An 11,169-nucleotide genomic window follows, 5' to 3' on the forward strand; every position below is an offset into this window, starting at 1 on the left:
GTTAGTTCCGGAACTGGCGGGTCCTCACCGTGGTAGAATGGTTTCGCTTGGGTGACCGAAGGGTTAGTTCCGGGACCGAGGTTAGCATCTACCACTAGTAGTAGTACTTATACCTCATGAGACTTAGTAACTGTGGTAGGAGCATACTAGTTAGGACATGCATCATGATTTACTGTGTATGTATGTTTCCCCCACCCCTTACTGGGCTCAGTTGAGAGCTCACCCCAGTGGACGTCCTTTTTTTTTTCAGATGATACTACTGCCGTTACCGTTGCTGGTTCTGTGGGGATTGCTCCTTCTCAGGATGCTTTTCCTATTGCTGGAGTTGATACTGCTATCCTTATTGAACACGATGCTACGTGCTCCTGCAATGACTGCGCATTCTCCTGAACATCCGGGCTGACCAGGCTACTCTCCTTCCTTTTTGGTTTATAACACTTTTGTATAGCTATGGTTACTAACCTGTTGATTTTTGAGCTTATCTTATCTCTTTTTGGGTATCGATGTAAACGATGTACATACAACTCCTTTTGAATATAATACTATCACTAGTCTTTCCTTATTTACTGTTGTACTGCTCTATTATTGGTTCCGCTGCATCTAATTCTGATATTTGTGAATGAGATTGCGAAAAGAACATTGCATTTGCGATCCTGGTGGGATTGATTGGGTGTCTGAGACATCCAGTCACACTTGGCCCTTATTAACTGGGCCGGGGTGTGACATGTACTTTTGTAAGGGAATATGTTAGGCCACACAAGGAAGGTTTTATTTGCTGTATTGAGTAAAGTTTATAAATAAGAAAGAAGGGGCACTACTACAGCCACAATTTGGACAAACTATTTTGAATGGCTCTAAGCTGTTGTAACTGTGAGAGGCAGGTCTGTAGGATGCAGAAACCCTAGTAGGAGACTAGGTGGGTTAGTGGGATTCTAACCTGGGTTTGGGTGGGAGGCTCAACCATGTCTTTTCTTTTCTTTGTTCCATCCTCTTCTTCTTCTCCATTAATCTCTTTGTTTCTATTTTGTTTGTCCTGCAACTATCAAACATTTTTGAAGAATTGAAACACGAAGTGATGTTGAGAGTCTCTTTGCAACCCTCCTCCTTTGCCTAAGAGTCCCCTCCGATGGTGCCTGCCTCCATGGTTGGCCCCTTTGGTTTGGTGCCGCCACCAACCAGGCCCCCCCCCCCCCCCAAAATCCTATCCCCTCTTCTCTCTGAAACTTCCGTTCCCTCCCTTTCTTCACAGGAGGGTGTGACCGGGAGCTTTCTCTTTAGCCAGGTGCCTTCGCCTTCCAATGAGGGTCTCCCCCTTCACTTTGTCCCACCCTTGAGTCCTCTAAAACTGCTCTCTGCCCAGTTGGTCTCCTTGCTCATGAGGCTTCCAAATGGCAAAATGCTCTGGTAGGCCACTTCATTGGCAGCCGACCACCATTCAACATGGTCAAGCTTTCTCTCATAAAGCAATGAAGAATCAAAGGGATTTTAGACTCATACCTGATGGATAATGGATTCTTCATCTTCAAATTCTTTGAGGAAGATGATAAGATTTGAGCTCTAAAGGGTGGGCCTTGGCAAGTAGGTAGGAAACTGCTTTTCCTCCGCCATTGGGACCCCGGTGGCTTCAACTGCAACGAGTGGAACTTAGAAACATTCAGTTGAGAGAAAGAGAGAAAAGAGAGAATGATTTGGCTTGTCAATGAGACAGAGGCCACCACTTTATTTATAATATGATTGCACAATCACACAATTAACAAATTAAACATGTGCATAATGAATCTAGACACTCCAATGTACTTAATTACATTACACACTTTACCAAGAGAACCAAACCATAAGAGAACCGAACCGAACCAATCTTCAACACTTTAATACTCCCCCTCAAGTTGGTGCATAGTTATCAGTTATCACACAGGCCCAATTTGGAAACAATAGGATGGAAGGTTTTAACTGTTAAGCCTTTAGTGAACACATTGGTCAGTTGGTTCTCAGTAGTAACAAATGAAGTACCAATCAAACCATTTTCAATCTTCTCCTTGATGAAGTGACGGTCAATTTCAACATGTTTTGTTCTATCATGCTGAACAGGGTTATAAGCTATACTGATTGCAGCCTTGTTGTCACAGTAGAGTCTCATAGGCCCTTCAAGAGCTATTTTTAAATCTTGGAGGAGTTTCTTTAACTACATGAGTTCGCAAACACCTTGTGCCATCGTCTTGTATTCTGCCTTAGCACTGGATCTGGAAACTACAGATTGTTTATTGCTCCTCCATGTCACCAAATTCCTTCCAAGGAATGTATAATAACGTGAAGTAGATCGCGTTTTGATACCAAGTTGAGAGAGAGAGAATGATTTGGCTTGTCAATGAGACAGAAGCCACCACTTTATTTATAATCTTGAGAATATTGCAAATATGGTACGATTGCACAATCACACAATTAACACATTAAACATGTGCATAATGAATCTAGACACTCCAATGTACCTAGTTACAATACACACTTTACCAAGAAAACCAAACCGAACCGAACCATTCTTCAACACTTCAACACATTCCACTGTGGATCACCCTCCTTGGACTGCCTCTCCACTTCTGGTGTGAAGAGGGCCTCAGCACGGTTGGCTCGGTACATGAGAAGCCTCTCATTCTGATGGAATAACTAAAAGGCAAGATCGCTTGGTTTTTACACGAATTTGTTTAGAGGTCTCAGCTGTCACACCCCGGCCCGGTTAATAAGGGCCAAGTGTGACTGGATGTCTCAGACACCTAATCAATCCTACCAGGATCGCAAATGCAGCGTTCTTTTTGCAATCTCATTCACAAATATCAGAATTAGATGCAGCGGAAGCAATAATAGAGCAGTAAAACAGTAAATAAGGAAAGACTAGTGATAGTATTATATTTAAAAGGAGTTGTATGTACATCGCTTACATTGATACCCAAAAAGAGATAAGATAAGCTCAAAAACCAACAGGTTAGTAACTATAGCTATACAAAAGTGTTGTAAACCAAAAAGGAAGGAGAGTAGCCTGGTCAGCCCGGAGGTTCAGGAGAACGCGCAGTCATCGCAGGAGCACGCAGCATCGTGTTCAATAAGGACAGGAGTATCAACTCCAGCAACAGGAAAAGCATCCTGAGAAGGAGCAATCCCCACAGAACCAGCAACGGTAACGACAGTAGTATCATCTGGAAAAAAAAAGGACGTCCACTGGGGTGAGCTCTCAACTGAGCCCAGTAAGGGGTGGGGGAAACATACATACACAATAAATCATGATGCATGTCCTAACTAGTATGCTTCTAGCACAGTTACTAAGTCTTATGAGGTATAAGTACTACTACTAGTGGTAGATGCTAACCTCGGTCCCGGAACTAACCCTTCGGTCACTCGAGCGAAACCATTCTACCACTGTAAGGAACCGCCAGTTCCGGAACTAACACATCGGACCCCGACAGACCCCCAAATGACCAACCCTGCCTGTTTATTCCCACAACGGAATTAGGGACCCGCTAACATGGGACAGAAGATGGCATCCTGGAACTAACACATCGGTCTCTGCCACGGGTTGTCCAACACATTTCCCCCTGTTGGTAAGGGGCGCAGTACTGGGTAATGAATATCAACCTAGCCTAATGCAGTCTAAACATGATGAGGCAAGCATGATCTGAGTTATAAATTACCGAATTCCATAATCATAAATTCACGTCATATAAATAATCAATGCAGTATGTTCTTGTGCAACCTATTTTACATGCAGTCTAATGCATTAAATAAAAGCTAGAAAACTACATGCTCCAAGTATAGAGGTAATGATGCATGAGCCTGGCATTTAGCATAAAATTGAAATTAACGTGATAAACACGCAGGAAATTAAGGTTGAATCCCCTTACCTGATGAGTAGTCTATCTCTAGTCAGTTAACCCAACAAGTATCAGAAGACACCAAAGTACAAGAGACAGACCTAGTATATATATAAAATCAGCATGTATTAGATTCCATTTGCAGCTTGGTCTTTTCCCAGCAGAACAGGGCAGCAGGGGGGCATCAAAAATGTTAGCCGGATTCAGAGAGTACCAGGGCCGTTCGACCGGCCTTGGTCTGCAACTCCATCCAGGAGTTTGTCCGAATTTAGGGCTTTTGCTCCTAGAGGTCAGATTGTCACATGCAAGACCTAATTTTGGGTTTTTTAAGTCCTAATAGAAGTGGGTAGGTCTGTATGGGGTTTCAATTTGATGATTTGTTTCCTAATTCTCGAAATTCACCAATTAATCCCCAATTTCATTAGGTTAGGCTGATTAATTGATAAATAGAACAGCAATAGAGCTGAACAGAGGTACTGCCATGAAGATTTAGGTCTAACTGAACATAAACAGCAGCAAAACAGCATTATAAATGGCAAAACTCATAAAAGTTAAGCTCAATTTAGAGTTTAATGGCTGCCTTTTACTTAGACAGCACATAGGTTGAGCAAGAATGGAATTAGGGTAGGTTTAGAGCAGATTTAGAAGGAATTTAGAGGAGTAGAAGGCAATTACAGCAAGGAATTCACTGAGACTTACCCGAAATTGACACTTGTAGCCTTCTAATGGTAGATTTCAGCTCAATTTCAGGTGGAGAGATGAATTTCGGGTATAAGCTCTCTCCTTCCTTCCTTCTCTTCCCTTCTTTCTCTTCTTTCTCGGTTTTTCCTTGCTTCTCCAAGAGAAAATTCGATTCTGCCTCTCTAACTCAGATTTGTGAATAGTGATAGATTTTAATGGGTTTTGATATATATAGATTTCACTTAACCACTAAGGGGCAGTTTGGTCAATTGGTCTATAAATTAGATTTAAACCTGTATTTTAGTATTTAAAGCCTTAATCTAAGCACCGGGTGATGTCATGCGACATCAAGGGTGATCCGGACACGGGTAAATGTCCGGGACAGTGTTCTCCACTGGGAAAGTGGGTCCCACAGGGGCAAATTTACATAGACACCCCCTCTAATCCTAATCGGTAGTACAAAACACTGATATAAATATAAATAAATAACACTTACAATAATTTTAATTGAGGGAGAGCCTTTGCATGGCCTGCAAAGAGCAGATCCGGCACAGGTAACTCCGGTGCGGGGTTTCACGGGGGTCCTCTGACTTCCATAGAGCAAGCTGAGAAGAATCCCTGGAGTCCTCCATAGGAGTGTCGAGAGATTCGTCTGTATCCTCGACCGATATAGTCCATAGCATCGATGCTACCCTAAACTGAGAGCTGGAACCTGAAATCACACAAGTTCCAAAAGTTCAAATTTATTCGAAAATTTGACCGGGTTTCACATCAGCTGCTGATACTCCCCCTTCTTCTATCTCGGTGGCCAACAATGAAGGGTTTTCATTCAATCAACTAGTCTGCTATGAGTAGCTACCTCCCCAGTGCATAATCTATAAGGTCTTTGGCCACAATCATAGTTCAAAATCTTGTTTCGTTTCGGTCAAAATTTTGAATATTTCGAGTATTTCGGTCAACTCAAAACGAAATGTAACCTCAAATTGAAAAAATACAAAATTGTGGTCGAAAATTCGATTGTTTGTAACATCTCGCTGAAATTTCGGCCAGACATTACAAAAGTCAAGTATAAAAGTTCAAAGTCCCGTGACTCTCGGTCGAAATTTTGACCGAGAGCTCTCCAGACTTTGGTTTTTGCTTCCATTTCCACTTTTTTCACTTGTTTTTGCTGTTTTGTGATTTCTTCAATTTTTGTCGCATCAACGCCGGAATCATTTGGGAAACACATTATTGAAGATTCCTAGCATATCCTAGGATAGGTTACCTTCAACATGTCGATGATGCAATTTACATGGCAACTGTGGAGGACTATACTCATTTCTTCTCCCAGACTATGACGTGGCATTCATATGTCCTAGAGTCATAGGACAATGCACGTCAACTCCATCGGAGTATGAGTGGGATCGATCTTGGACGGCGCAGTAATTATTATTAGTTCACTTGACTAGTTGACTTGAATTAGGAGAATATATGATTCTTTTCTCAAAGATGAAGCAGCAAGCATCGGTCCGTAGAGCCGATAAAAAAGAGATATTGATGTCATCCAAATTATGTATTTAATATTATGACTTATGAGTCATTGACTCTAGGTTAGGCAGAGAATTTACTTGTTTAAATTGCTTATTAATTATTATGTCCTCTAGTACTTAAAGTCTTAAACAATGTGTATGTGTAATTAACTAAGTTATACATTAAGATTTGACCATATACTACCAATCAAGGATGCAAATCCAAAACACCACTTTGGGTGACTATTTTTGTAATTTGAACATTAATGTGTTTATATAGCCTAAAATAGAGTTTCCATAAAGTTTCAGGCCTTAATTTGGCCTAAAACACACCAAAATGACCAAACGAAACCTTGCAGGAAAAATACCAAATTTTGGTCGAAATATCCGTAATTTCGACTATTTTGGATATTTCGGTCAGACCAAAACGAAACGAGATTTTAAACCTTGGCCACGATACAATCTAATGATTCCCTAAGTTTGTTGTGCATGAGGACTTCCCCTCTCCCATTGGAGCTGCCGTAGTAGAGAACCTTTCTGCAAGAGCTCCTCAATCTTCTGGCGAAGGTGCTACCACTTTTGAAGCTTCCCTATCTGCCGTAGTCCACAACCCTTCAGCTTCTTCTTCTTCTTCTCCAACTCTGCATATTCCCTCCATATACACTCCTCCTCATCCATTTCTTTCTTTTCCTAATCCCCTCTTCCTTCCAGTCTCTGCAGGCCCAGTAGAGGTCGCCATTGTTCTTGTCAGGGGAATTGCCGCTGTCGTAGCCCCTATCGAGTTCTCCTTGAGGCCACACCACCATTGGCTCCCACTGTCCAATGATCAGAGGTCCATCGCTCCAACCCTGCAACTCTTTTGACACTGTCGCAGACTGACCTCACGTTCTGAAAACTTGTGCCTTTCTGCAACATGGACCAGCGGTAACAACCGGTTCTCCCTCCTGCAGTCTGCAAAAGAAGATAGCTCCGCCACTACCTTTGTTAAAGTCCCTGCTGCTATCCCCGAGGTGATGACAACTCCTCTCCTCTGCAATCCTCCGGACGATCCACAACTCCAAGTCTCCATCGATTCCAGCATTGGTCTTCTCCAGCCGGCCGGCATTGATTCCGACGAAGCTTCCTCCGGCTACCACGTCTCCAGCAAGGTAAGTAACCTTCTACTCTTCTTCTTCTTCTCTTCTATTTTTCTTATTCTGCTGCTGCGCCTCCATGTCCCATTGTCCCCTCGATTTTTCGTTTTTTTTTCTTATGCTGCTGCTGCTCCTCTAGCCTCCACCCTAATGTAGTTCTAGATAGGGTAAGGCCCTACTAGAAGCCAAGGAAAATCAAGTTCTGATCGAGTCTGCTGTTTGGGGCAGATTTGGGGCTGTTTAGGGCAAATATAGGGTTAAGGCTAGGGATAGGGGTGAATGTGATATATGGTAATGACTAGCAAGTCTAGGGGATTATTTTGTTATAAAAATATTGGGATTTGGATGAGTTTAAAATTCCTGTATAATTAGGGTTAGGGTTTGGGTGTTAGGTTTCAGGTTCTAGGGTGAAACTTAGGGTTTTGGATGGGGGTTTGAAGTTGGGTTTTAGATGATCAGATTGGGTTCAAACTAGGATCGAGTATAGGGGCTGGGATAGGAATGATATGCCTGAAATCTGAGAGGAATTGGGTGAAGGGATAGGGCTGGACAGAACTTAGATTGAACTAGGGTTTATGAAATTAAAACAGAAATTAAAGGGGGATCGAATGGGGAAGAAGGAATGGAAAACAGAATTTAAATTTAAACTCACCACAGGATTCCACCGGCAGCAGCTTGATCAATGAAGGATGAAACCACCTTCACAAAGAGAGAACCTCCCAGCTGTCACGACGTAAGGAGTCACAGGAAGTCCACCTGTCCTTCTTACTTGATAGATCCACAAGGCAACACTCCAAGGAGCAGGAGCAGCAGCAGCAGCAGCAATCGGCAGCCAGCAAACAGTCTTTTTTTTCTAAAATTCAATTGTGGCCTTGTGGGGGAGCCTCCACGATTTATCTTATTTATAATATGGCTTTATGCCAAATCCTAATACAAATTAATTACCTCCTCACTTAAAATCGTGAAAGGGACCTAATTAAACAAAGCTAATAACTTAAAAACCCTGAAAAGACTTAATCACCCCTATTAACTTAACTTAAAAGATTCTAACTTAAAACTACTGATTTAAAAGAAGATTCATTATTAGCCAATAGGATTTAATAACCTATTAGCCAATAGGAGCACTTCACTTAAATCAGACCAACTGAACCAATTGGATGCAACCAATTTAAACCGGTTCAATTTAAAAAACAGAAAATAAACTAAGTATGGAAAATGCAAGCAAAATAAACCTAACCTATGGCTCCCTAATTAAATCCTAAGTTCAGGACTTCTTCTTCTTCTTCTACTTCTTCTTCCTACTTGGGGCTGCATCACACCCCCACCGGTGACATCTCCAGTCTCCACCCCCACCGGCGATTCCTACCTTAGGGCCTACTGCCTAGGCCTACTGATTATCGATTTTTTTTCTCTCTTTCTTCTCATCCTCCTCCTCCTCAATTTTTTTTTCTTCCTTCTTCCCTGTAACGCACTATGTTCTTTTCTTTTTTCTTTTTTCGCCCTCAATTCTTTTGTCTATAATAAATTGAATGATATATCCTCATCCTGAGACAATGTGGACTTGTGAATACATATCATGGACATCATTTTGTTATTTTGTCGAAATCATGATATGATAGTGTGGCTTCTCCACCCCCACTGGCAATTCTTATGATTTTATTCCTACCTTAGGGCTTATTGCCTAGGCACTCATTTTGGCATCATAAAGGTAAGGATAATAATTTACCAACCCTTTATTCTTTATTTTTAATAATTTATAATTTTGTTTCATATTTATATGCTATATTTCAATGATAATATGTTGAACTTAGTTTGTTAATTTGTTTTTTTGATGAATATCTTGCATTGGTTTGACTCTTTAATATTTATTTAGCAAAGTAGAATTATATAATTTTTAATATGCTATTTGTGCCAAATAAAATGGTTATATAACAAAAAGTATACTAGCACGCCTTGTTCGCTAAGGCGATGCCTTGTGGCCGCCCTATCGCCAAGGCGCTTAGGAAGGCCCTCAAACGCCGTGGTTGCCTTGCCGCCTTGATAACTATGATATCAACCTCCTCAAACCTCACCTTTTCCTTGCTGGGGTCTCAGAAGCAGATAGGACCTCCTTCCTTACTTTGACAGGGTTCCCTCTTGGCCACCTCCCGGTCAAATATTTGGGCCATCCTTTGATTCCAACCAGGCTGTCTGGCCACCACTGCACTCCTATGCTTGACCTGATTCGCAAAAAGGCTTCAACTTTGGAAGGGCAAACTCCTCTCTTTTGCAGGGTGCCTAGAGCTGATCGGATCAGCTCTTCAATCCTCCTATATATATTAGAGTAATGTCTTTGGTCTGCCTCAAGTAACTATTAAGGCTATGGAATCGATTATGTGCGTGTTCCTTTGGAAAGGGGCTGAAACTTCTAGGTTCCTCCATTCGATTAGCTGGGCCTCCACCTGCCTCCCCAAGAACGAAGGGGGCTTGGGCCTAGGCAGTATCAAGGATGTTAACTCACAGGGTATCCTCAAGCTAATCTGGAACATTGTGACCAAGAAAGACAGCATTTGGATTAAGTGGATATATTCGGGCCCCTTTCGTAATGATTCTTTTTAGACAATTCCTATTCCTTCTGACGCCTCCTGGTTTGGCATAAGATCCTTCTTCTTAGGCACATTACATTGCGGACTATCTCCACCAAGATTGTTGATGGGCTCTCTCCCTCTCTTTGGCTTGATAATTGGCATCCCATGGGTGTCCTATATTCAGTTGTGGGTGCTAGGACTATTTACTCCTCAAATATGGCCAAATACTCTACAGTGGCCTCTATTATCTCCCATGGTGCCTGGATGCCCCCTCTATCCTTCCCCTAGCTTTATCTGATATTTGGGCTGCTCTTCCCTCCCTTGCCACTGGGCCTTTTCCTTCATCTCTTTCAGTTGATTCAGTTTCTTGGCTTTCTTCTCCCCAATGGCTACTTCAGCAGCTCCTCTGCTTGGGACTTTGTCAAAGCCCGTGCACCCCTAGCCCCTTGGTGATAGCTCATTTGGTTTAAGGGTCATATCCATCATCACAGTTTCACAGTTTGGAGAGCTCTCTCCTTTTGCCTCCCTACGCAATCCTTCCTCCATAGACAGATCCCTGTGTCCCCCCTCTTGTGCCTTATGCTGGAATGGTTCGGAAGATGTTGATCACCTATTGTTTTCCTGTCCCTTTGCCTCTACGATCTGGAAAAAGTTCTTGGGTTGCTGCTGGCCCTGTCATAGAAGAATTCTCCCATTCTCTCGGGAGTGGCTTTGGGTGGATATGACCTTCTCGGGGAACTTTATTTGTGATATTGCTGGGAAACTAGCCTTTGATGCCTCTATCATTTCTTATATATTTGGATGGAGCGTAATCTTAGAAGATTGACCTCCAACTCCCGATCCTTTGATAAGATTTGGAAAGCCATCTATTTTGATGTTAGCTCCAAGCTTCATTTGCTCCCCTATTGTAATGTAGTTCACTCCCCAAGGAACAGGCTCATTGTAGTCTCCTAGGGCTTGTCTTTATCCTTGTTTCTTCCCCTCCTCCCCTTCCCCTTGAGTGTTGGGTGTGGGTAGTTTTTCTCTTTTCTCTTTCTTCTTGTATATTCTCTCTCTCCCCTTTTGGAGCTTTGGTAATGAATTATTTATTTACCCAAAAATAATAATAATAATAAAACTATAGTCTTTAATAAATATTTTAAAAAATGATCCATTGTGTCATTGACACTTGCATAGTTTTATAAGAACAGGGGAGACAAATGTAGTGCAAGCGTCTAATTGATAAGAAACGGATTCATTAAACAGCCAGTCAAATTTTCATATTTTTATAATGCAATTAAATCCTGGCATTTTCAAGAATGCAAAGAGTGTACCAGGATTTGTTTGGAAGAACCATATTACAAGATCTCAGCGAGATCTCGCTATTTTCTCGGTTTCGGCAGCTCCCGAGACGAAACCACATGCGATACCAAAAACATAC

Source organism: Telopea speciosissima, chromosome 3 (assembly GCF_018873765.1).
Source record: "Telopea speciosissima isolate NSW1024214 ecotype Mountain lineage chromosome 3, Tspe_v1, whole genome shotgun sequence".
Taxonomy (NCBI): Eukaryota; Viridiplantae; Streptophyta; class Magnoliopsida; order Proteales; family Proteaceae; genus Telopea; species Telopea speciosissima.